General features: G+C 42.9%; 1 protein-coding gene across 15 annotated transcripts in view; it reads left to right on the forward strand.

The window, feature by feature from the left end:
- The window catches only part of CD44 (CD44 molecule (IN blood group)), a 91,808-nt gene that overhangs the window by 12,036 nt on the left and 53,950 nt on the right, over positions 1-25,822 (forward strand). The gene's annotated exons all lie outside the window — the stretch shown is intronic.

Below are 25,822 nucleotides of genomic sequence, written 5' to 3' on the forward strand. Positions count from 1 at the left end.
AAGCCTTTGAAGATGAAAGGGTGGTATGTGCACGTTAATTACAACGTTTATCAGCCCTGGAGCCTCGGCATTCTCAGCTGCCCCTAGAAGCTCTTCTGTGCCTCCCAAATGCAAACAGCAGCTGCATTCCACGAACTGGGCTCACTGAGTCCTGCTTGGTGCCTCCAAGTCAAGAAGGCTGGATTCTGAGCTCCGCTGGCCAGCTAGCTCACTCTGGGCCACTCAAGTTTCCCACTACTCATCCCCAAGGGAAAAAGTCAGCTAACTACCTGGGCAGGTAAGATAAGATAGAACCAAGGTATAAACAAAAGGCTCCATCAAAAGTCTACCAGAAATAGCCCCTGGGTAAGATTAGGACACTCTGCTCTAATTCCCACCCTGTGAAAGCCTAATTGTTTGACCTTGGGCTATTGGCTTTATCTGTCTAATGGTTCAATATACTGTGTGAACCATTTGAGGATAATAATCCCTCTGCCCCACCTAGACCTCTCCACCTTTGCCTGCTGGTGTGAAAGTGTTTTGTGCTAGTAGGCAGAAGCACGTGATATAAAACTACAAGGTCCTATTATTACCTGGGGTAACTTTCCGTCTCTATCTATGTCTCCTGTTGCTGGTTGACCCCAATCATTGAAACTGTATTCTTTGGAATGCTCAGCAGTCTCCTCCAAGCTGCCATCCCCTCCTTATCTAGGTGGGCCCAGTATTGGCTCAGGCTTCTTGGTTGTGCCATTTCCTGAGGCTTGAAAATGCATTCAGCCTGCCAGGGTGGCTCTCAGTGCCCTTGCTAGGGTAACTCAGTAAAGGGCTAGAGGTGGGAATGGGATAATCATCAGATGATTTGCTGGGGCTGATGGGACAGCTTAGAAGGTACAGGCTGAGCTGGGCCCATGCAGCAGCACCAAAATATGGGTTCAAAGAGAGAGAAGAGGAGAAAGAGAAAAGGACCCTATATGGGAAGTTATTATGGGCTGATGACAAAAAAGCCAAAGATGATGGCATGTCAGAATGGGAAAGTGTGTTAGGAATTATGTAGCCCATTTGTTTGATTGGAAAGATAAAGAAGTTTCAAGGACTGCAGGTGACTTTCCCAAGGTCATACCGCTAGTTAGTGGCAAAACCCTGGTCTTATGACTTGTTTGGTTTTCTTTTCATTTTATCCTTTGAGAAGATAAAGGAGAGGACACTAGCTAAACAAGAGGAGAATGATCTAATCAGGACAAGAAGACTTGGAATGCAAAACCAGAAGATAATAGGGTACCGGGCTTTTTGGTGGCACAATGGGAAATGGTGTAGGTGTTTGTTCTGTACCGAACCCTTCATGGTGCTTGGAACCGGTTCCCTGTGCAGTATCTTACATGCCTATATTTGGTATTTGTTTTGATCCTTTTTGACTTAATGAGCATTTGGAAACCGGAAGGCCCAGAGCAACCTGACCTTTGCCTTGCCCAGACTCCCTGAGCAATTTTGTGAGTTGACAATCAATGGTTTTCAGATGATTCAATTGTTCACTCAACACACACTTATCGAACACCAATATGTATGCTATGCTAGGCATTGGGGATACCACTGTAGGCAACAGAGGCATAGTCTCGTCTCTCCTGGAACTCGCAGTCTATCTGGAAGACAGAGAGTAAACAGCTAATGATGACTTTGTTTAATTACACTTGTGGTAATGCTATGAAGGAGAAGCACTCGATCTTGTGAGCATAACAGAGATCTCATCTGATTTAAAGCATCAGGGAGAGCCTCCCAAGACCTGTTGGATAAACAGCAGTAACTGTGTCTCCAGAATCCCCACAATTCCTTGGGGACCCTGCTTGTTGGACTTCTCAGAGCTGCACCAGCCCTTTCACTGTCTCACCATTGGGTCTTCTGAGTAAGAGAGCAAGAAAAAAATTGCACTCCTCAAAATTCTGAAAGCAAGTGGTTTATCATATCTGCCCTGTAATAGACACTGGTGGGAAGAAAATCATGAGAACTTGTAAGCTGACTCAGGATTTTAGAAGCACACATTTGGGGAGAAGGGAAACAAAAATTCTAGAGAAGCAAAAAGTGTCATATGACATAGAAGTTATTTTAAGCTACTGGGGAAATTCATAATTTACTTTGGGATCTTGAGTGTCAAGCATTGGTTTAGAGTCAAATCTTAACCATTTCACTGAAAGTTCCTTGGTCTTGTGTCTGAAGCTTGGGGCTAGGGTTTTATTATTGTATATGTAAGGGATGGTTTACAGGGTGTGGTCCGAGGGCGTGGGAGTGCCTCTTTTGGAGTCAGGCAGGAGGAATAAGACAAACTCTGGGATATGGATGTACAACCATTTGGCTCCTAGGGCCTCACTCCCTTAGCTCCTTGCTTCTGGTGACTTCTTGCAGATGACAAGAGTAGGCGCTTTCAGAGCAGTGAGATAGTTATGGTTACAAACAAAACCAAAAACATCATTTAAGATGCCTTCAGATGCAAACACATGTAATAATAGAAATATTTTAAAATTAATAGAGTATAGGCACTAGCTAATTCAAATGCTTGGTTGTAAACAACTATGTCTTGCAAATGAGAATAAAGGTTATTCCCCCAATGATGATGATAACATCTTTCTCACTCACTTTTATTCGAATTGGCTTTATTGGGCAGGAGAGACAGGGATGGAGGTATAGCTATCATGATTGAACATAACCTATAACCCATCTGTGCATCAAACCATGATGTATCTCATGTGTGATTGTTATCTGTTGTGTATATTTTGGTATATCCCTATCAGTACACACCAGCTGAATATTTCTGTAAGTAACAGAACTATCAAATCCCATAAAATATTACCTCCCAGGGCAAGAAGTCTGGAATGACTCCAGTAACTTAATGATATTATCAGGACCCAGATTTATTTTTCCAACTTTCAATTCTGCCACTCCCAGTGTCTTCCTGCAGTTTAGCACCCCTCATGTTCCTAAACTAAATCCCACAGTTTCCAGGCATCCTATGAAAAAAAAAATCAATATTTAGCAGCAGAAGAAAGAGTGCATATTCACAAACATTTCTTCTTAAGTTGGAGGAATGGCTTTTTGGGAAGTCAGTTGACTTCTCTTTATTTCTCATTGGATGAATGGGGTCACATGCCCACACCTAACCAATCACTGGCAAGGAGATCTTGGCTTAGACCAATCATGATCCACCCACTGGAGCTGAGAGTTGAGGTCTCACCTCTCCTGAAGCACAAGTTCAGGGTTTCTGATTAAAATTGCCCTTCAGGTGGAATAATTTTTCTTGCAATGTGTGCAACAATGAGCAAGGGAGTCCAGCTACTTGCTAGAGTTGTGGTTTGAGACTTTATTTGGGCTAAGGAAAGAGGGCAAAGCTAAGTTTGTGTTTCTGTGCCACACCCTCAACCTTTTGCGGAGAAGACACACCTCATGGGTAGTGCTCACACAGGGGACACACTGCAGTTCGAGGTTTAGATGATTTGTGACTTATGCTCAATGATAACAGCTATAACTTTATCCTTTCCTCTTTTCTACAAAAGAGAATCATATCAGGGAATAACCTTAAATCTGTTATAATTTACAAGAAACAGCCAGTCTTTTGCATACTTGTGTACTTTATTATTAGAAACTCATTACTTGCAACCCATCTCAGCACTGTTGCAGCTACACCATGCGTGAGGACCACTGCTCTAGAGTGATCCATTAAAAAATAATTACTACGACCTTGGATGAACATCTCTTTCTCTGAATTATGAGATGATGACCCTCAAGAGAAATGGCCGATTTCCCTTTTCTACTGCACTCTTAGAGTGTACTAATGTGTGTGAAGTGTTTTCAGCTCCATTATCTAAAGCAGCCCTCATATTCACATTGTGGTTGGCATTATTGTCTTCCTGTATAGGAAGGAAGTTTAATGACTTTTGCAAAGTTATGAAAGGTCGAGGTCACAGCTAATTAGAGCAGATTCAGGATTTGAACCCTAGTTTCTACCCCAGAACTGATGTCCATGTCACCATGGACATCATTGGCTCCCAATAGACCTGATTTACTTTCAAGTTGTCTAGAATTGACTATTGGATTTTGTATTAATTATTACTTTTTCATAGGCAGGAGAAGTCCTTCCTAATAGTTTGAGTCCAAAGCTTAATGATCTAGCATCTCAACCTTTTAATAAACCCAAAAGTGAACAGGAAGGGTTTCTGGTCCAGTCCTCTGCCTCCACACAGTTAGCGCATGAATCCAACATCATGGGGGGAAGCCTTCAGGATTCTGTTTCTTATTCCTTTTTTTTATCACATAAATATAGTTAAAGGATTTGTGATGACTTCATCCAGAGATGCTTAAAGATGGACCTGAAGGATGTAATTGTGTCTTAGGCAGGAAGGGGGTCAGTTCTTTTCAGTATTTAATGATGAAAGATCTCAAGGAAATGGATTCTACATCATTTGATTCTATACCAAAATGATGTATGCTTTCTTTTGAGGGTGAATTTCCTGATCATGAGCTCCGTTGAGCATTAGACTGGACAGCTGGTTCCTAACCCATCCTTCAGGTCTCAGCTACAATGGCACTTCCTCAGAGAGACAGATCTCCTTTGGGGACAGAACAGGCCTTGGAGAGGAAAGACTTCCATTTCCACTGGGTTCAGCTCCTACTACACCTCATGTGTCTGTTACATTTATTGTGCTGTGTTGTCAGCTTGTTTAATGTTTGTCGGTGGCTTGTGCCTGTAATCCAATGCTTTTGGATCCTGAGGCAGAAGACTTGCTTTGAGGGCAGGGGTTCGCAGCCAGCCTGGGCAACATAGTGAAACCCTGTCTCTACAAAAACGTATTTTTAATTGGCTGTGCATGGTGGCACACACCTGTAGTCCCAGTTGGGAGGATTGTTTGGGCCCAGGAGTTTGAGGTTACAGTGAGCTAGGATTGTCCCACTGCACTACAGCCTGGGTGACGAGCCAGATCCTGTCTCTATTAAAAATTTTAAAAAAAAGAAGCCCATCTACTCTATTGGTCTATAACCTCTGTTGAGGCAGTGACCTTGTCTGCCTTATTCAATGCCTGAATCTTTCCTGGTTCCCACCACAGTGCCCAGAGCATGGAGGCACTAAACTGGGATTCTGCTTTTTGAAGGCCCTGTATCCACTTCAGTATTGGGGTGATTTTGGTGGGAGTGCAGCTTACCATGGTGGATGCAGCCTGTGAGTTCCAAATTCACCTTCTTAAAAACCCTTGTCTATCTATCATCTATCTATCTATCATTTAGTATCTATGCTCTATAATCTGTCATATATCTATATTATCTCTATCCATTTATATTTATCATCTATTTATGTCTATTGTCTTGTAACTTATCTGTTTCTATTGGACTAAGAAACAAGGGCTTGAAAAGCAGAGGAGAGTCACTACACAGGCCACATCTTCTCTCACTCCCTCCTTCCTCCTCATGGCTGTGAGTCACTGCATCCCCCATACCCACTTCCTTGGCTGGCATCATCTAAGAGATCATCTCTTCCACAGTTCCCTGCAAGGGCATCACCCCAAGGGAAGCTGAACATATGCAACATCTGACCACTTAGGATGGATGTGAGGGATAAGAAGGAAACTTTTTTCCTCTAGAGGCAATACAGTTGGGGCAAGGGCTGGGCAAGGAAGACATGGGTACTCCAGGCTACTCTTGCTGGGGCTGAGAGGGGCACTCTGTGTGGCTCCCCACCGGGACATATTTGGGGCAGCTCTCTCTCTTCAGAAGCAAGCCTCATCAAATCATCCCCAGGCTTCCTTCTGCATGGTTTCTGATGGTCTAGGAAAGGAGCCCGATTATCTATTTGAGCTTCCTGTTCTTTGTATTGTTTGGAAGGCTAAAGTCAACAGCCACTTTTGTATTCTGCATTGTTTGCATTGTTTAAAACTCTGGAACAAACTCATCTGGTTTCTTCTCCAAAACTAGTTTCCCAGAGCCCTGGGAGACATTCAGAAACAAGTTCCTCTTCAAATATGCCAGCAGGGACCAGGGTCTCCCCGAGTCAGCTTTCCTATCTTCTTCCAAAGGCTGGAATCGAGAAGATTTACTCCAGCCCACAGAGTTAGGTGTCCTGGCTGTCAAGGATGCATTAGGAGATTTGACTCTGGTGTCCTGGGAGCTCAGAAAGCCATGTGGATTGCGGAGATAGAGTTGGGTTCCAGTTCTGCTGGTCACCAATTACGTGGCCTTAAGCAGTTTACTTAACTTTTCTGAGTCTCAGTATTCTCTTCTCTCAAATAGAGTTGTAATATACTTATGGCTTAGGGTTGTGTAAGGATGGATGCGATCACAGACATGAAACCCTTGATAGAACGATTGGCATGGAGTAAGCATTCAACAGGCATAATTAAGATCATTGTGATGATTATACTTGGGACCTCGCCATTCACCATTCTGCCCCAAGTGTGTTCCTGCTGCACTTGAAAATGATTCCAGCTGCCTCTGGAAGATTTTCATCCCATTTCTGGGCAAAACATTAGCCAATCAACTCTCATTGAATTTGGCTAGGAGGGCACACCGGCGAGCTGACACTATGTGCATGCAGGCTTCCTGGAACAACTGTTGCTGAGCAGATGAAGCAGCATGCAATGTTCCAGGAAGCAGGGCTATTGCTGTAGCTGGTGAAAGTGAAGTGGGAAAAGCACTTCAGGTCTTGTCTTTACTTGCACAATTACAGTCAATCTTCCAGGCTGCTTGTCTCAGCAGGATCAGCCTCTTCCTGCCTTCGGTCCCGGCAGTGGGTGGTGGGGCTGGAGGAAGAAATGGTGTTTTTCTCCCTCCCAAATGTAATTGTTTCTTTACAGTGCTGTTCTCTGGCCTCAAAGTACAGAAGGGCCCTTTCCAGAGGCCCGATTATCTAGAGGCAGTTTAACAGAGGAGCTTCCTTTTCACTCGGAGAAGTTTGGAGTTCCCCAGAGCCCACTTCCTCCCCAGAAGCCCAGGCTTGGAACTTCTTGGTTGCCAACGAGGGGCCAGCTTCTGAATGCATAAAGTGTGTCAATAGTTTTTAATCAATTCTGTCATCTCCAAAAATACCTTTAATTGAGTTTAGCTGCTTAATTATGCTCTTCTCTACAGAAAGGAAGATCTGGCCGCTCCCAGCCACACCTCAGAAGTGAGTAAGGCTTTTGCACCTTTTAATAGGAGTATTTACATGTGTGTCGGTTTCTCATCAGCTTTTAATTTCATGAGAGTGCGATTTTGGACTGTTTGAGATGAAAGAGCAGATTATCAAAGTGCAAATAATTTTTTTTAATGGTGGAAACACATTGTAAATTAGAACCTATGAGACCCCTTTGTAGCGGGAAAGGCTGAAGCCAGTTATTCAAGGTTTCATCTTCCTGTAGGAGAAGGGAAAAAATGGACACATATTAAGCATTTGTTATGATCCAGACTGTCTGCTGGTGCTTCTTGTGTATTTTTTCTCTAACTACCATCAACTTCTCTTTGAGGGAGCAAATGACAGCTGAATAAAGGAATGGCTGAATTTCATCAGAACCAGGTTACAGGCAGAGAAATTAAGGCTCATAAAGGGGAAGTAACCCACCTGAGATGGCTCAGCTCTTATATGGTTCAGCTAGAACCCTTTCTCCCTTTTAACACACACTTCAAGCTTCCATTCAGCTTCATGGGATTAATCCTGTTCTTCTGTCCCCAGAATGAAGCCTTGAAAGCTCAAGGCATCTCTTTTCCCAAAGAATCTGGATTTTCGTTCTACTATAAGGACACATGCACACGAATGTTCATTGCAGCACTGTTTACAATAGCAAAGACCTGGAACCAACCCAAATGCCCATCGATGATAGACTGGACAGGGAAAATGTGGTACATATACACCATGGAATATTATGCAGCCATCAAAAATGATGAGTTCATGTCCTTTGTAGGGACATGGATGAACCTGGAAACCATCATTCTCAGTAAACTGACACAAGAGCAGAAAATCAAACACCGCATGTTCTCACTCATAGGCGGGTGTTGAACAATGAGAACACATGGACACAGGGAGGGGAGCATCACACACTGGAGTCTGTTGGGGGGAAATGGGGAGGGACGGGGTGGGTGGGGAGGTGGGGAGGGATAGCATGGGGAGAAATGCCAGATATAGGTGAAGGGGAGGAAGGCAGCAAATCACACTGCCATATGTGTACCTATGCAACAATCTTGCATGTTCTTCACATGTACCCCCAAACCTAAAATGTAATTAAAAAAAAAAAAAGAATCTGGATTTTTCTGGCTCTTTGAGAATTAAGGAGCTTGAAACAATTTAGAACTCTTGGGAGGCATCATCAGGAAAGGAAGTGGTGAAACTTCCCTCTCCCAACTCTTCCCAGGGACAATGGGGCCTCTAAGACCACCAAGATCAGGGCACCAGGTGGGGGCACCTCCCGGCTCCCTATTCATTGTTCAGTTGGGGGCGACTCAGCAGCTCCTCAGGCGAGGATTGTCTCAGAACTGAAGAATGGTTCTAATTTGCCCAAGATGCTGAAATTTATGGCAGGGAGCTTTGGGGCAGTGTGTAGCAGCCTTCTCTCTAAGGGAATCAGTAGCTGCTGCATTTCTTGTAATTGAAACCATTCTTTCCCTCCAGCTTCCATGGGGCAGGTTCTCATATCTGTGTGCTGAAAGGCGTTTATTTGATGTAATCTGAGAGCAGGATGCTGGCAACACTCTCGTGTTTTGCCAATTGTTTCTTCTTCCTGGTCAGTCCACCCTGTCTGATGCATTCATTATACCATAACCACCTTGACACCAGAGTGAAATGCCATTTCTCTGCAGGCAGGAGAGAGTCATGTGGATTCTTTGAGTGTTTGTGAAGTAAGTGAGAAAGATACATAGCCTTCTCCTAGAGGCAGAGGGCTGAGTTGGCTGGTGACCTAGAGATTTTCAAATCCAACTCCGTCCTTGTCTGATAAAGAAAATGAGGCCTCCGAAGGTAAAGTGACTTCTCTAAGTACTCACAGTTTATCAGTAGGAAGGCTGATATGAAAGTCCAGGCCATTAGACATTCAGCCTAATGCTCTTCCCACTAAACCAAGTTAACATTTATTGTGTACCATACTAAATGCCAGACACTGGGGACACAAAGATGAATAAGGCCTGGTCCCAGTGGAACCCACTTTGGTTATATGGGTTAGGACACTTGAGGCAGGCTCCTCCTTAGAATGGTGTCTTATAGAGACTCTCTCTGTCTTTCTTTCCCTCCTATCTCCAATCTATCCTGTCTATCAAGAGAGAACACATATAATGTAGAGTAAGAGCCCATGTATCTGGATAATTATGCTCCTAGCTCCTAATTACCAGGAAGCCTGGAGGTCTTGAGTGGTTGTAACCAAGGATACCAAAAGTGGCTGACCAGTTAATGAAGAATTAAGTTCAAGTAAGAGGCACTTTACATTTAAGCTGCCTTAATACACTTTAATCTTTGAGATGATTGGCTAATATTGGATAAGTACCAGGTACTTTGCAGAGAGTCAAGTCTTTTGCTAAACGATTTAAGTACATTTCCTCATTTAATTCTCAAAAAGCACCCAATAAGGAAGGCATTACTTTTACTTTACTGGTGAAGAAACTGAGGTTTAAACGTTAAGAAAACACAGCATGCATAACATCCCACAAGAGCGCAAGCCGGGACTTGGACCCAAGTCTTTTTTTGGATCTTTCTGATCCAAGCCATACTTGGAGTATGGTTACTACAATCTCACAATACAATGAGGGTAAATCTCTGCAATCACCAGTTACCAGCAACTGTGAAATAATGGATGGCATAGATGTCAGGGAGTCAGGAGAGCCTTGTAAGCTTTCAGAAGGCTTGGGAGTGGACACATCACAGTTGCACTCTGCTGGGCTGCTCTGTAAATCTCTGGTTGGATTTTGCCTTGAATTTTTCTGGTCAAAACTCAGAAGGGACAGATGTAGCTTCACTTACACCAGTTCCACCCAGCTTGTGACCCACGTGGAACTCTTGTCCCTTAAGCCAGGTCATCCAGTTGTAGCCTTTGCCTTCTAAGTTTCCCTTCTGAATTCTAAGGACATCTCCTTATGTGCAGGGTCCAGCCCTGCAGGGTCTAGTGGGTGTTATTTTATGTGCGGAGATGATAGATCGCAGGAAAGAAAGACCAACACACAGAGATAAGAGAAGAATTCAGCTGGGCCCGAGGGACCACTACCACCAAGGCGCGGAGTCCAGCAGTGGCCCCAAATGCTACGGCATGCTAATACTCATTGTATACAAGGCAGGGGGTCAGGGTAAGGAGAGTGAATCATCTGACGTGATTGATAGGGTCAAGCAAATCATGTGCTTACAGTACAGGGGGCCCTTCCCTTTCAGGTAGCCGATGTAAGGGAGGGAGGCACATATGTCAGCATTTTTCTCCACACTTATCAGAAAGATCAAAGGCTTTTAGGATTCCCCTATTCTTACTTCTCACAACTTCTAAGAGTTTAAAAGGAGAGCCAGGTGGGAAAGTGGAACATGAAAGTGGACAAGGATGGTGACCATCAGAGCACAGCACCACAGAGAGGCATTTAAGCCCCTGGATGTCTGTGGGCAGGCCTGGCTAATGTCAGGCCTTCCTCAAGAGCCGGGCAGAGCAGAGTGTTCTCTGAACTCCCCCAGTGAAAGGGCAACTCCCCTTCACGGCCTGCTAAGTAGCGGGCGCCTTCCGAGGCACTGGTGCTACCACAAGGCCTGCCTGCTAAGTAATGGGCAGCTTCCCAGGTGCTGGCACTACCACAAGGCTCTCACTCTCGTCTCCTGATCACTTCTCATAATGTCCCTTTGGTTTCTAATTATATCTCACCAGGTTGTTTCTATACTGTTAAGACTAAAATGTTTTTATGCTATACTACTAAAGCAAAGATTAATAATAAAGAATAATGATTTAATAAGATTGATGATATAATTGATTATGTGATTATTTCTAAATATATTTGGTATCATTGCTAAAACTAAGTAATCAGTTGTTTATTATACTGGGACAGATTGTGCCTTCAGTCTCTTGCCTTGGCACCTGGGCAAATTTCTTCCCACACTTGTGGACCGTGGAAAGCAAAAATGAATTCCAAATCTGATTTAATCTGTGTGTGGGGAGGGGGGAGGAGGAATGTATTTCCTTTTGCTAGCTATCTGAGCCCACCAAAGCCCCTTAATAAATAAGTAAAATGCGCCCATGAGTTTGTATAACAGTGAACCTTAGACACACAGACCACATGTCAAAAGAGCCCTGTGAGGTAAGCTCTCTGGAGGCACAGATCATGTTTGACTCTCCAGCACCCAATATTATATCTGGCTCATATCAGCTATATCATATGGAAGGTGCTATGAATTGACACCTTGCACCATGCCCTATAAGAACTAATGGTGCATTAGGAGGCACCGATTTCATAGAAAGAGGCCCAGTTGTCCCCATCCTGATGGTTCTAGAGCTACTTTCCAATGTCTGTGGTGAAATAATGGGTTTTTGCAAGGTGTGGTCTCATGTCATGTTTCAGGGCCATTTAAGGGAAAACCAAGAGCTTATTTTCTTTGACAGCTGCACACAGGGTCATTTGTAATGTCCTTCATTTCCAGGCCTCTGGATCTTTGCATGGGTCATGCTCCTTAAAAGAAGGAAGTTATGTTTGGCCTGCTTCAGTTTTGCATGGAATGGTAAAGATTTTGGTCCAAATCCTGTGGCTTGATTTGGATTTAAAAGCTCGTCAGAAATGAGTTCTCTGGAACTTGGCATTTGAGACTGGCATCTGTTGTTCCAGATGAGATTTCACAGATTGAAAGCTCGGGAAGAGGTGTGAATTGCAAGCAATTAATTCCCAGGGCAATTGGAACTGCAGTAATCCTGCAAATCTTTTGACCCAGATTTTCAAAATATCCCTACAACCCAGCTTCTCCCTCTGTAGGGCTTCTGCCTGGAAAGATTTGTGTAGCTCTCAAAAATATCTGAAGAGTGAATAGCAGCAGGGTTCTTGGACTACAAAGGAGACCCTCCCTGCTTCTTATGTACACGCTCTTGTGCGTGCACACACACACACACACACACACACACCGTGTTCACTTTAGTATCTGATAGAAAAAGAGAATGAGGAAAGACAGAGATTGAGTCATTAACATGTGACCAGGTGATGTCTGAGTCCTCTGACTTTGAAATCAGTGGAAATCTAGAACTCTACGTTGTCACTTGCAATGCCCTGTTGTTGCAAATCAATATTTTGCAGCTGCATCACTTCATTGCTAATATATTTAAAGAAGGCAAGATAACTTAAAGGCATGAATCTTGTTCTGTCTTAATTCACCTATAAGTCAGTGTTGGTTGTGAGGTAAATTGTAGGTAAGGGCCATTGGCTATCAGGTGCCAAGGGTTAGAAATGATTTACTTTTTTTTCTTCTAAACTGAAGCAAACTCATGTTTGTTCCTAGAAAAGCATGCACACTCTCTTGCTTGCATTCGGATAAGCGCCTTTGAGTAACAGGGAAGAGGCCACTGGGATTACAAGGCACTTAGTGCCCATTGGAGTGTGACTGGCATTGTCCACCGTGTGAATTGTAGTGGTGGCCTGGGGAAAGGGGTTAAAAAGCATCAATCTATGGAGTACGTGAACCAGATGGAATCTGTCCTGTGAAGAATAGATGTCCTTCATAGAAAGATTAGAGGACTATACCAGTCAGGCAGAAATCCAGTCCATTCATCAAGCTTTTCCTCTTGCTGTGGTCCCTAGAGGCCCTGTTTAGGCTTGGGCCTCTTAAACCCCAGCGCAAGACCGATTTCTCTATGAAATCCTCCCCCCCGCCCCCCACCCCGCCTTTGGTCTGATAGCTACTTCCTGGGAGAAGAAAGTCATAATCAGCTCCCATCCCCCAGCTAAATTTGCATGAAATTAGCAAAGTCTAACCCAAGACGTTAAAACTATCTGAGAAGAGGCATGACTCTGCTTCTTGCCTGTACCTTCCTAAAGTCAAGGTGCAGCAAGGAGAGAGGAATTTGTATTTGGCAGCCAGGAAAGAAGAGATCTGTCTGCCTCACCCCCTGCTGGTGCAACCTTGCACCTCTCTCGGCCTCAGTTTTCTTTGTGTATAAAGTTTCCATGATCGGAATTGTACTTACGTCATGTGACGATTGTGGGATTGAAACGAGATAGTTCATGTGAAGTACCGAGCACAGAGTCTGGCACACAGTAGGTGCTCTGTTAGAGTTAATATTACTGGGAAGCCCAGCTGGGGGCTCAGCAGTAGAAGCTACTGGAGCCTAGTGTTACAGCTACATCCTTTACCCAGCATTCACCTGCATTTCCAGCCCTACTGTGAGAATCCACATATCCCAAGCATAAACTGAGTCTTAGCTAACTCGTGTCAGAGACCAGGTGTTATCCTGGGGTTTGACTCCTGGCTCTTGCCACTTTCATAGTAGGATGTTGGGTGGTTTGTACTCTTAGCCTCACTTGTTTCATCTGTGAAATGAGGGTGATAATTTGACTTCTCAAGGTATAGCATCTGTTAAGGCACATAGACTACAATCTGACACAAAGTAGCAGCTCCATACATTCCAGAATCTTGTCTTTGTCACTTAAGAAGATGCTAAAAGAGATAGGCAAGAGGAAAGAAAATCAAATTTGGAGATGCCCTGAGCTATGTGTTGAAGTTGGGCTCTGGTGGAATTGGCGGTGGCCTTTTGCTTCCCTCCGTCTGGATGGCTCTATGTTCTAGGACAACAAGTCTTACAGCAATGTTTGATTGTATAAATCTGACCAACTCCACTATTTACCCAGCCGCAGTCCCCTTAGAGTAGGATTGGAAACTCGGACTTTGCTATCTGCTCTGCAGAGTGAACTAGAGACAATCTTTATAAAAAACTTTAAGTTGCAAGATAATTGTATTCTTGATGCTGAGGGGAAAAATACAAAAATGAGAATACTAAGCTGAATCACGGATAGCATTTTTGCACAATGTATTTCATTTGGTCTGCAGCCTTTGAGCTATGCTAGTTGTTCTGTGTGTCTGTTTGCATGTCTGTTTCGTGGGATGACTTACCCTTCTAGGTTTCTAAATGCTTCGGAGCTCCTGGCCCATCACAGGATTTACTAAGTGGTGGCCATCATCACTTTGATTGGTACCTACTACAGTATTTTCCAGACTTTTCCACCGAGGCTCCTAGGGCCTTGTGGTGGGTGCCAGGACCATTGATGGGATAGGGTGGGTGCTGGATGAGAATGAGCAGCTGGTAGATTGAGTCTCTGGGTCTGCCTTTCCATCCTCATTCCAGCCCCCATTAGGTCCATATTTTAATTTTTTGATTTTTTTTTTTTTTTTTTTTTTTTTTTTTTTTTATGTAGAGATGGGGTTTCACCATGTTGGCCATGCTGGTCTTGAACTCCTGACCTCAGGTGATCCACCCGCCTCAGCCTCCCCAAGTGCTGGGATTACAGGCATGAGCCACCACGCCCGGGCCATTAGCTCTATTTTTAACCATTTAAAATATTGTGGTTATGCCTAAGATATCATGGCAGGGAGAGGAAGAAGAGTCTGAAAACCACCAATCTTTTCTCTGAGCGCTGCCACTGGTCCCATTTGCCTGCTGACAACCCAAGTTGAAAATGCAGCACCACAGGGGAATGGAGAAAATCAGCAGAACTGGAAAATCTGAGTTGAGATCTGGGTTTATCAAACTCTCCATAAGACTTTGAGTCTGTGAAACCTATGTTCATTAGTTTCTTCATCTGTGAAATGGGTCCATAGCACCTGTCCTCGGCCTCACAAGGCTGCTCTTGGATGTGACTGTGCTTTATAATTGGTGAAGGAAACTCCTACGTGGCCAGATTAGCAAAGCCTGATGGACTTTAATCCTGTTCTCATTCTGTTCTGCTGAGGGTGAAGCCCAAATGTGTCATAATTCATATGAAGTTTTTGAGAAGCTTTCTGACATTTTAATACTGTCCCAGGTATGCACATCAACCCTCTCGTTTTTATTCCATAAGCTCCAAAAGTTTCATAACTTTTTATTTCATCCTGGGTGGTAGGAATGCTAGGTGTGCCTTAGGGAGCTATAGTGAGTTATTCAAGGTCACATAATTAGCTTATAATTAACAGAAGTAAGGCTAGAACCAGTGCATCCTACTCCCAGATGGGGGCCACTAGCTCATCAACATGTCAGCAACCCATTAATCACCCCTGAAATACAGATATTACTTATGAGTAACAGTTTCTCAGCCTACCTTAACTGTTATGAGAGTCTTCCCTTAAACTAAAACTAACGAGGTCCACAAAATGCCAGCTATAGACAGTAGCAGAAGCTGTACACTGATTAGGTGGTGTATCAGTCATTGAAACTACCCAGAAAAACAAAATACAATGACAAAATCAAATGGATCAACCTTATTTTCTACTTGCAACAAGAAAACCCTATGTGGGCCCCAAGATGCTTTTTCATTTCGTTTACCACATCCTGGATTTGTGCTAGTCAATCTGCTAAATCAATAAGCTCCGAAAAGCAGAAAACAAAGATTGTGAGGCCAGAGGATTTCCTGATCACCATGGCAACACACAGGGGTGTGCAGTGTGGTTTCTCTCCCTGAAGACACACTTGTCAAAGACTACCTGGTGTTACAGAATTCTGGTGCAGTGAAGCAACAGTTCTGGGACAAACACTTCCCTTTGCCAGAAAGACTCTTGGATCCAGGACCAGGAGTGAGGGGTTAAACACTTCCATGTTCTCACCTTCTCCAAGTGATCCTCATCCCATTAAGAGGCAGGGACAGGATTGTTCTCCAAACTCTCAAAACAACCCAAGAGCTTTCTAGACTGTGCATGGATTGGTCATTTGGTGGCCTTGGCTGAAGGGACAGGGTAACAGCTAAGAGAACCCTTGTGATTCTTCTCCAATGTGATGGGCCCCTGTTGGTTCAGCATTGGCTGCAGTGACAGGCTCCATGTTCCATGGAAAAAAGGCAGAGAGATCAGAGGATCCAGCCAGGCACCAAGACGTTGGGGTGTCTTGCCTTTCTAAGTGCCAAGTGATGAATAGCTCAGTTGAAAGCAACCCAGGGCACATTCTGGAGGAAATTCTCTGGGTATGATTGTGCATGACTGTTTTCTCTGCTCATTAAACCCTCATCCGCCTCCAGGGCAATTCCGGGAGAGATTGAGTCACTCAAGACTCATGGTCTGCACTGGGCAGCCAAAGGCGATTCGGCCACCAAGTGTGATTCTGGCCTCATTCAGAAGTGGATGCTGAACAATACGCCCTTTCACCAGGAGCCCATCACATGGGCATCAGGAGATGGGAGTGAGTGATGTGGTGGCAGAGGGAAGGCTGCTGGCCTGCTAGACTGGCAGGCCTGGGGGCAGCAGAAGGCACAATAGCTAGAAAGACTCCAAGATGAAAACTTCTGGGCATAGGAAGAAACCAGCGCAAAAAGGGTGAAATCACAAAAAAAAAAAAAAAAAAGAAAGAAAGAAAAAGAAAAAGAAGACTTCTGGGCTTTGAAGACTTTGAACAAATGAAGAACAAAATGACTTCTTCATGTCCTATTAAGACAGTGTGTTGTGGCTGAATTGAGAACAGCTTGCTCAGACCTCTCATGAAAGATAGGTCAGTAGCAAGGGCACTGGTGTAGGAGTCGGGAATCTGCAATTATGAACCCGAGATTCTGTTTGTTTGTTTTTTTTAAATATAACTTGCGTGCTCAGTTATTCTTAATTTTATTTTCTCCTGTGTCACAAGAGAAATTGGTTGGAAGCTTCCCATTATCCCTCCTGGCTTTAAAAGTAGATAATCCAATTAGCAATAATGCTTTAAAACAACAAAAAGTTTTTTCTTTTCCCTTTCTACTTCTCATCAGAACCAGCTCAGTAAGATTTATGAGTTGTGCAATCGGTTTTGGACAAGAGCTTAGCAAATCAAAAGACAAGAATAGAATCCTGGCTTTTTAATGATAAACACTATAAAAATGAAAAATTTGGAGAGCTTGCCAGTGCTTCTGGCTGCCCAAGTGGTTTGTATGTGGCTGACTCCCAGGAGCTCAATCACCTTGGGTGCAGTCCACCCAGAAAGCCATGCTCCAGCTATATCAACCTGGAGCCTTAGCTTGGTCAGTCTAGATTTTTGAGTTTGGCTGCAAACATCTCAAAATATCACAAGGATTGTCTGTGTCTTTGGTGACCCAACCCTGGGCCAATCCCGAGTCCTGGAGTCCTCTCCTAAGCACCCTGCCTACCTGTAGAGAGAGCATTCAGGCTATAAAAGGCAGGAGATCTGGGGGCTATGACCAAGTTTGGACTCTTTAAATTCCCAAGGTTATGATGGGAAGACCAACAGGTAGAATCAGAGAGAAGTAGTCAATCCACTGTTGGGGAAAGCCAGCCAACGTCAAGACTTCAGAATCTCTCTGGGGAAAGAGTGAAAATTCCATCAGTGAAGTTTATTCCACTGAAGCCTTACCAGACCTTGGTAAAGGCCCCTGTCTTGTGGTCCAGAATCAGGAGACTTCTGATTTAAAATAATATTCAATAAGCTCAAATTCTTCTCTCTGGGGTTCTCTTTTCATGATCACATCTACACACTTTATAAAAAAAATCACATGAAGGGTAAGTGAGCTTCCTACAGTTTCAGTGTCTGACTTGTGCATAAGCTGCAGTTTAACACTGGAAAGTCATCAGCCAGATCGCCCAGTCTGAAATCCAGGCCCCCCAGTGACTAGCACAAGTTACTTACATCTTCTCAATGAATCAGTTACTTCTTATGTAAAATGGGGATAATAGAAATACCTGCCACATAGCATTGTTAGGAGAATTAAGTGAATTGTTAGGTGTAAAGTGATGAATACCTTGAACCCAGACTAGGCTCTCAGTGAGTACTCACCGTGATTATCATGGACCAGGAGCTGCAGGAATTAGAACACCATTGAGTAGCAGGACCTAGCTTTATTCTCATCTTCATGATAAAAGAACTTCTCCTTACATATAGCCTAAGCTGGGACCAAAACTCCAATTCTACCTCATCCCTCCTGAAGAGATGACAAATAGGGACCAGATACACCTGGGTGGCTTATGTTAGAAACAAATTAACTCATTTTGCAGAATCTGGAGACATCTGGTCTGGAGAACTGACAGTGCCCTCTCTTTGGGCACAGTACAATTGTAGGTTGTCTTCCAGTGGTCTTCATACGGGATCTACTGTACTTACCACATTCCCTAGGAGATCTGGCCTCAGAAATGGCCCTGTGATGGTATGTGAACGTACCATGCCTGTTGCTGAGATGATGGCTTGAACATTCAGACAGATAAAGCTGGTTACAAAACTAAAATTTGGTCTCTGAAACATTTGCTTTAGGGAAGACAGCAAATGTTCATGGAAGCAGTTCCGAGTTAAAGACATTTTAAGTGTCCAATAATGGATTCTCAGGAAAGGCCAGCTGGGGATTCTTCAGAGATGATGTGGGGAAGGAACCTGATAGGTGATCTTTTTGTCCCCTATAAATCCGCCACCTGTCAGGGGTTGGGGGCAGAAAGAGAGCATTTATTAATTCATTATTTCATTCAACATTTGCCTACCATGGGCCCTGTACTAGGTCCTGGGGATGTAATTGTGAAGAAGGGAGATACCATTTCTGTTGTCACGAAGCCCACAGGGAGGTTCCAAATTCCAGAATACTGGAATTTCTGATTACTGAAGAGACCTTAGAGATAATAATTTCTTGTAATTTTTTACCTGATTATGTCACAGACTTCTTTGAGAACCAGTAAAACCCAGACATGTTGCCCCACCTAAACACACACAGACACACCCATACACCCATGCACACACACAATCTTTCGTATAATCTCAAAGGTCCATGGACGTCTTGAAGACCAGCTCCTGGATTCCATGTTGAAAATCCCTTGCAGTTCAGCTCCAGTACTAGCTACTGCATGAACCAGCCCACTCACCTCTCAGGAAAGTTTGGGAAGATGTAGGTAATGACAATGTGGGTGAAGATTACACAGTGCTCTTTTCCCAGTAGATGTTGTTGTGATTTTCTATGACTTCAGAAATGTCTGGGGTGGACCAAGAAGCTATTATTCCCTGCAGGCTCTACAATCTAGACAAAGCTTTGACATGTGCCGGAATGATTTTATTAGAGGTTTATTTCCCTTGATCTGAGGCTTATGGAACAGTATAGATGAGATTAACGGTGTTGGGGGTTTATCCAGGAGAGAATGCATAGTACCTGTAACCAGGAGCCTGTGTGGTAGGCAGCAGAGCACAGAGGTTAGAACCTTGACTCTCCCACTTGGATGACATTGGGCAAATGACTTTACCACTTTATGCTTCAGTTTCCTCACCTCTAAAATGGGTTTAGCGATAGTGCCTACCTCATAGCATTTTTATGAGAATTAAATTAGCTGAAGGACATAAGGCACCTAATAAGTATGCAATGCCCATTTGCTCTTGATTATTAAGTGTCAAACACCATATCAAGTGTTTGACATACCTTATCTCATTTAATAGTCCCATAAACCCTGACAGGTTAGTATTGTCATCCCACCAAGGAGGAGGTGGAATGTTGGAGAGGTTAAGTAACTAACAGCCTGTGTCACCTGAAGCGAGTGGCAGGGTCAGGAATGGAACCAGATTTGAGCAGGTCCTGACTAGGTTGAATCACCGACCTTCATAAAAGTTTGACACTAGAGACTAGCTTTATGGAACAAATAAACTTTCTTGCAGAGCTCCTTTATCTAGCCTTCCTCACAGCTCTCTAGCAGACCTCTTCCCATGTGGGTTGGGAAATAAGTTTCCTAGACACTGGGACACTGGTCTCCATGACCCCTCTGTGCCACCCACAGCCCTATAGTCATGAGCATTCTAAAGGCCCAGTGGATTTCTCACATGGGAAGCTTCCTCTCCGAATTCAAAAGAGGCCTCAAACAGTCAGTGTTTTTCATTGAGCCCATTTATCATTCAGAGGGAGGGACTTGGGACAGTTTATTCATTACATGATACAGGAGATTTATTGGAGACCAGAGGGCCCAACGGAAAACATTCTTGATTCATTTCCAGCTGGAAAGGCTTGTTTGATAGATGCAATCAACCATTTAGTATTAGCCTCTTGAGTCAAAGTGAATCCTGAATCACAAAGGTCTCTGTTTCTCAGGAGAAACACACAGACATCTGAGGAGTATTGCGTCTCTGCAGTGGTTTGCAGCATGGAGACATAGGTGCTCTGTCAGCAATGTTCTGTGGTCCACGGCTATTCATGCCTTAGCCTTACCTTAACTCTCCCTCACTGGGAATATGGCCATTTTTCTTTACTTCTTCCCCTCTCTGTGTATTAGTTTGTCCATCTGGAAAATAGAGATATTAATATTACCCACCTCGTAGGGTTGTTTTAAGGATAAAATGAGTAAATAATTCTAAAGTGCTTAAGAGTGCCTGACATATACATAATGAATGGACAATATTTATTAGCCACTGCTATTGCTGTTGGTATTATGAATACCCTCTGGGGTAATAATTTGGGTTTGCATAAGTATTGAGGAAACCTCAATACTTATGAATACTGTTGAAATGTCTTCATAAGACATTTATGCAGCCAACAAACATATGAAAAAAAGCTCATTATCACTGGTCATTAGAGAAATGCAAATCAAAACCATAATGAGATACCATCTCATGTCAGTTAGAATGGTGATCATTAAAGAGTCAGGATACAACAGATGCTGGAGAGAATGTGGAGAAATAGGAATGCTTTTACACTGTTGGTGGGAGTGCAAATTAGTTCGACCATTGTGGAAGACAGTGGGGTGATTCCTCAAGGAACTCGACCTAGAAATATCATTTGATTAAGCATCCCATTATGGGGTATACACCCAAAGGATTATAAATCATTCTACTATAGAGATACATGTACACATATGTTTATTGAGGCACTGTTCACAATAACAATGATTTGGAACCAACCCAAATGCCTATCAGTGATAGACTGGATAAAGAAAATGTGGCACATATATACCATGGAATACTATGCAACCATAAAAAAGGATGGGTTCATGTCCTTTACAGGGATGTGGATGAAGCTGGAAACCATCATTCTCAGCAAACTAACACAGGAACAGAAAACCAAGCACTGCATGTTCTCACTCATTAAGTGGGAGTTGAACAATGAAGACACATGGACTCAGGGAGGGAAACATCATACACTAGGGTCTATTGGGGGTTGGGGAGCTAGGAGAGGGATAGCATTAGCATAAATACTTAATGCAGATAATGGGTTGATGGGTGCAGCAAACCACCATGGCATGTGTATACCTATGTAACAAACCTGCACGTTCTACACGTGTACCTCAAAACTTAAAGTATAATTAAAAAAAAAAAGTAATGTCTTCATAAATTATCAGGATTTGGGTGACACACAGCGTTGAAAGTGTTGGTTCCTTTTAAGTCTAAAGGAGAAGGATTGTGAACACTTACAGGACAGTTGACCTGAAACGAAGTATTTGATACCATTCTTGCAACTCCTAAGTGGCTAAATAGCATCAGGGTTAGAGTTGGACTTTTTCTTGACATTAAAAGTAGGCTGTAGCATTTTTACTTTGCATAGGATTTCTTCATCTAATCAGTAGACCTTTGCAGATATCTATAATGTGTCAGGACCTGTTAAGCCTTCACATCTAGGAAGGCTAAAGGTTGAGATTATCTGTTTCATCCTGTCTTGGCTGATCACATGCACATACAACCACACACTCACTTGCATACACACACATGAGTATGAGGAGAATTCAAAATGTTCATGGAAAAATGAAATTAAATGATAAAAGTTTTAAAATATAAACTTTAATTCTCAACATAAGCTCCATCAAATTCAAGACACTGTTATAAGCTATTTTAGCAGCTATTTAGTCCACCCCTAAAGAACTGAGGATTCTGGGAATTTAATCATGCCAATGCAGTCTTTCTTACATTGTTAACTAAAGAAAAATGGGCGCCCTTTAAAGATTTTTAAAGATTAGGTAACAAAAAAAAAAAAGTCAGGAGGAGTCAAATTCTGACTGTAAGGTGAATGCCTAGTAGTTTCCCCAAAGAAATTCTCAAAAAATTGCCTTTGTTTGATGAGAGGAATGAGTAGGAACATTGTCATGGTGGAGGAAGACTCTCTGGTGAAGCTTTTCGATACATTTTTCTTCAAAAGCTTGGGCTAACTTTCTGAAAACACTCTCATAATTAGCAGATGTTATCATTCTTTGACCTTCTAGAAAGTCAAGAAACAAAATACCTTGAGCATCTCAAACAACGGCTGCTATGACCTTGGCTTTTCACTGGTCCACTTGATTTGACTGGACCACTGCCACCTCTTGGTAGCTATTCCTTTGATTGTGCTTTGTCTTCAGGATCACACTTGTAAGGCCATGTTTTAACTCCTGTTACAATTCTCAAAGAAATGCTTCACAGTCTTGATCCCACTTGTTTAATATTTCCATTGAAAGCTCAGCTCTTGGCGGCCGCTGAACTGGGTGCAATGATTTTGGCACCCATTGAGTGGAAAGTTTGCTCAGCTTTCATTTTTCAGTCAGATTTGTGTAAGCTGAGCCAGTTGAGATATTTACCATTGTTTCTGCTGTTAATCATTGGTCCTCTTCATTTAAGTCACAAATAAGATTATTTTTTTTTCTCCCAAATTGATGTGGATGGCATATCACTTGCAGGCTTCATCTTCAACACCATCTTGTCCCTTCTTCAAACAAGTTATCGGTTTGTAAGCTGCTTATTTTGGGGGGGCATTGTCCTAATGAACTTTTCATAAGGCATCAGTGATTTTGCCATTCTTCTGCTTAAGCTCCACCAAAAAATTTGATGTGTGTTCTTGCTGTAATTTTAGCAGAATTCATGTTGCTCTGGGAGAGGATCTTTTCAATCATGTCTTACCCTTGTTAGTGCCTCAAACTAGATGTGGTTCAGACACAGCAAGTTAGTGTGAGTTTATTTTGGTGCAAAAGATTGAAATCTGTGTATAGTTTTTTCATAACACATATTTTTAATGAACTTTTTGAAGACCCCTCATGTAGACACACTCACACAATGCATGTATGTATTGTCGATGAAGTTATATTGGCTATTATAAGCTATTATATGTGGGATATGAAACTCAAGGGATTTTACTGAAAAATCTCAGCCTCAATTGGTTCCTCTTACATTTGCATATTCTATCTGCCAGGTGGCAAGGCAGAATTGACTGTAATAAGGAAAAAACTACCATTTAGCTCCAATTGTTGTCCATGCTTCAGAGCTGATTTTTAACCTTGAGAGTGACAGCAGCCACCTGGGCCAGGGGCAGACAGGTAGTTTGCCTCTCCTGGAACTGGAGGCTCCTCTAGCAGCCTTACCTTCAAGAACCTAATTGGAATGCTTTGTTTTTCCTTTTGTGTGCTGGTCAAAGAGAGGCCCTGGAAGGTCTGTCATGCAGATTGACAGTTTCCTTTTTAAGGCTGGCCAACTGGGGCCAAAGTTGAAAATGTCAGTAAAAACAAATAGTATTGCAAAAGGGCCTTGTACATTTCCTTCTCCGTGCTCGCATTGCCCCATCAGCCAAGTATTGCATGAGTGACTTAAGAGAACACCACTAGGCTTGAAAGACGGTGAACAGCAAAGACACATTTTCTCCATTTCACCTAGTTGCTATTTTCCCCCCAGGTGCTAATGATGCAAACAAAAGAAGGGAAAAATAGTAGACATTGGTTTATGTCTTTTCAAGTTCCATTTCTTGTTTCTTCTTTTACTATTTTCAGGATCAAGGAAGACAATACAGAATTTTAAGTTTTCTTATCTCATTTTGCATTGTTAGATATTGTTTCCTAGTGGTTGGGACCTGCTTCCTGCTCAGGAAGGAGAAGGCAGTGGTTGCCCTCACAATTCAGTAATAGTGATTCTACATTTGTTGTTATTTAACAATTGTTTATGTGCTCCACTCTCCTTTCTTCAGTTGTGCTAATGATAGAAAAGGAAACTTGGGTACATAGGAAAGGGGTTCAAAGCATGAGTTTGGATGTTAAACAGGTCTGAGTTAGATTTCTGGCTCTGCCACTTAAGAGCTGGGTGACTTTGGGGAGTCATTTAATTTTTCTGGGCTTCACCCACAAATAATACACACATACATGAAACTCACCTCTCAGGGTTCTGGTGAAGATGATGTGTAACACAAAATCTCAAAGGTACTGGGTACCCAGGGATGCTGCAGTAATAGGTCTCCTCTCCTATTGCTGTCAGCTCAGAAATATAGAAAAGAGCAACTGGAATTCAGGAAGGAGACTATAGGCTCTAGCTAGAAGTACTTACTCACTTCCTTGGGCAACTCACTTCCCTGAGTCTCAATTTTCTTTTTGATAAATAAGTAGAACCTTTCTACCCACCTTTAGACCTGTGCAAGGAAGAGGTTGAGCTGGGCTAATGCCAGTTCTCTCTGATTCCAGACCTGGTTCTTAACTAGCGACAAATAGTGATGCCTGGCCAAGCACCTGGGTCATTGTCCCAAGACAATGTTAACATGTCTCCTTAGAGAAGGACTGTCATTGAGGCCCAAGGAAGTGTTCAGGAGGAACCAAGCTTCACCAGGATAGTTTCAATGACTGGGAATCATATAGTCCTAGGAGTTTTCAATCAGGCCTTTGAAGTCTTTTGAGATTGTTACACAGGATCAAGTAGAACAGGATTATTTCTACCTCTTTACTGAAATTTCAGATTGATGTCTATGAATCTCACTAAAGTACTCGTCTTGAATAATTTTCTACCCAGTTGATAGCAGTTAGGCTTCATTTTCAGTGCCATTAACTCTGGGAGCAAACGACAGGCTTTGGGTCTGCCAATATAGGAAAAGTGTGTTTCTGAGGAAATTCCAATGAGTCATTTATTTGTATACTAAATGCTTGTTGAGCATCTACTCTCTACTGAGCACTGTTGTAGGGGTTAGGGATAACAGCCACAGCAGGTAAACGGCCTTGCTTTCTCAGTGCTTTCATTCCAGGGAGAGAAAGACAGTAACCACACACACCAATAGATGAACACGTTGTTGTGGAGACACAAAATCCAAATGAGGTGAGGGAGAGACTGGGGATAAGCCAAGGGTGTTTAGGAGAGCATTGTAAAGTGAGGTGATGTGGGGTTAAAATTCTGAATGACATTGGGAGGCCGAGGTGGGTGGATCACAAGGTCAAGAGATCAAGATCATTCTGGTCAACATGGTGAAACCCCGTCTCTACTAAAAATACAAAAATTAGCTGGGCATGGTGGTGCACGCCTGTAGTCCCAGCTACTTGGGAGGCTGAGGCAGGAGAATTGCTTGAACCCAGGAGGCAGAGGTTGCGGTGAGCCGAGATTGCGCCATTGCACTCCAGCCTGGGTAACAAGAGCGAAATTCCGTCTCAAAAAAAAAAAAAAAAAAAAAATTCTGAATGACAAAAAAAAATGAACCACCTGTGTGACCATTTGAGGATGGAACATTCCAGGCAGAGAAGAAGGCAGATACAAATGTTCCAGAATGGGAAGGAGCTCAAAGGTTCTGAGAGAATTTAAGAAAAGTGTTGTGCTTAGAGCAGAGCAAGCTACTTTGAGGTTAGAGAGGAAGCCAGGAGCCAGATTATGTTGGTTTTAGCCATGATAAGAACATTTATGCTGAGTGCAAACGTAAACTCTTGGAGGTTGTAAGCCAGGGAGAGATACCGCTTGATTGTGGAAAAATGCTCATAACATGCGATTAAGTGGAAAAAGGACTCTGAAATCTAGAACTGTATAGTCAGTACTATTTCAATTATGCAAGCATATGTGTGAGTATATATACATGTGTGTCTGTGTGTATATACATA

The sequence above is a fragment of the Saimiri boliviensis genome, chromosome 6 (genome assembly GCF_048565385.1).
Source record: "Saimiri boliviensis isolate mSaiBol1 chromosome 6, mSaiBol1.pri, whole genome shotgun sequence".
In the NCBI taxonomy this organism is placed as follows: domain Eukaryota; kingdom Metazoa; phylum Chordata; class Mammalia; order Primates; family Cebidae; genus Saimiri; species Saimiri boliviensis.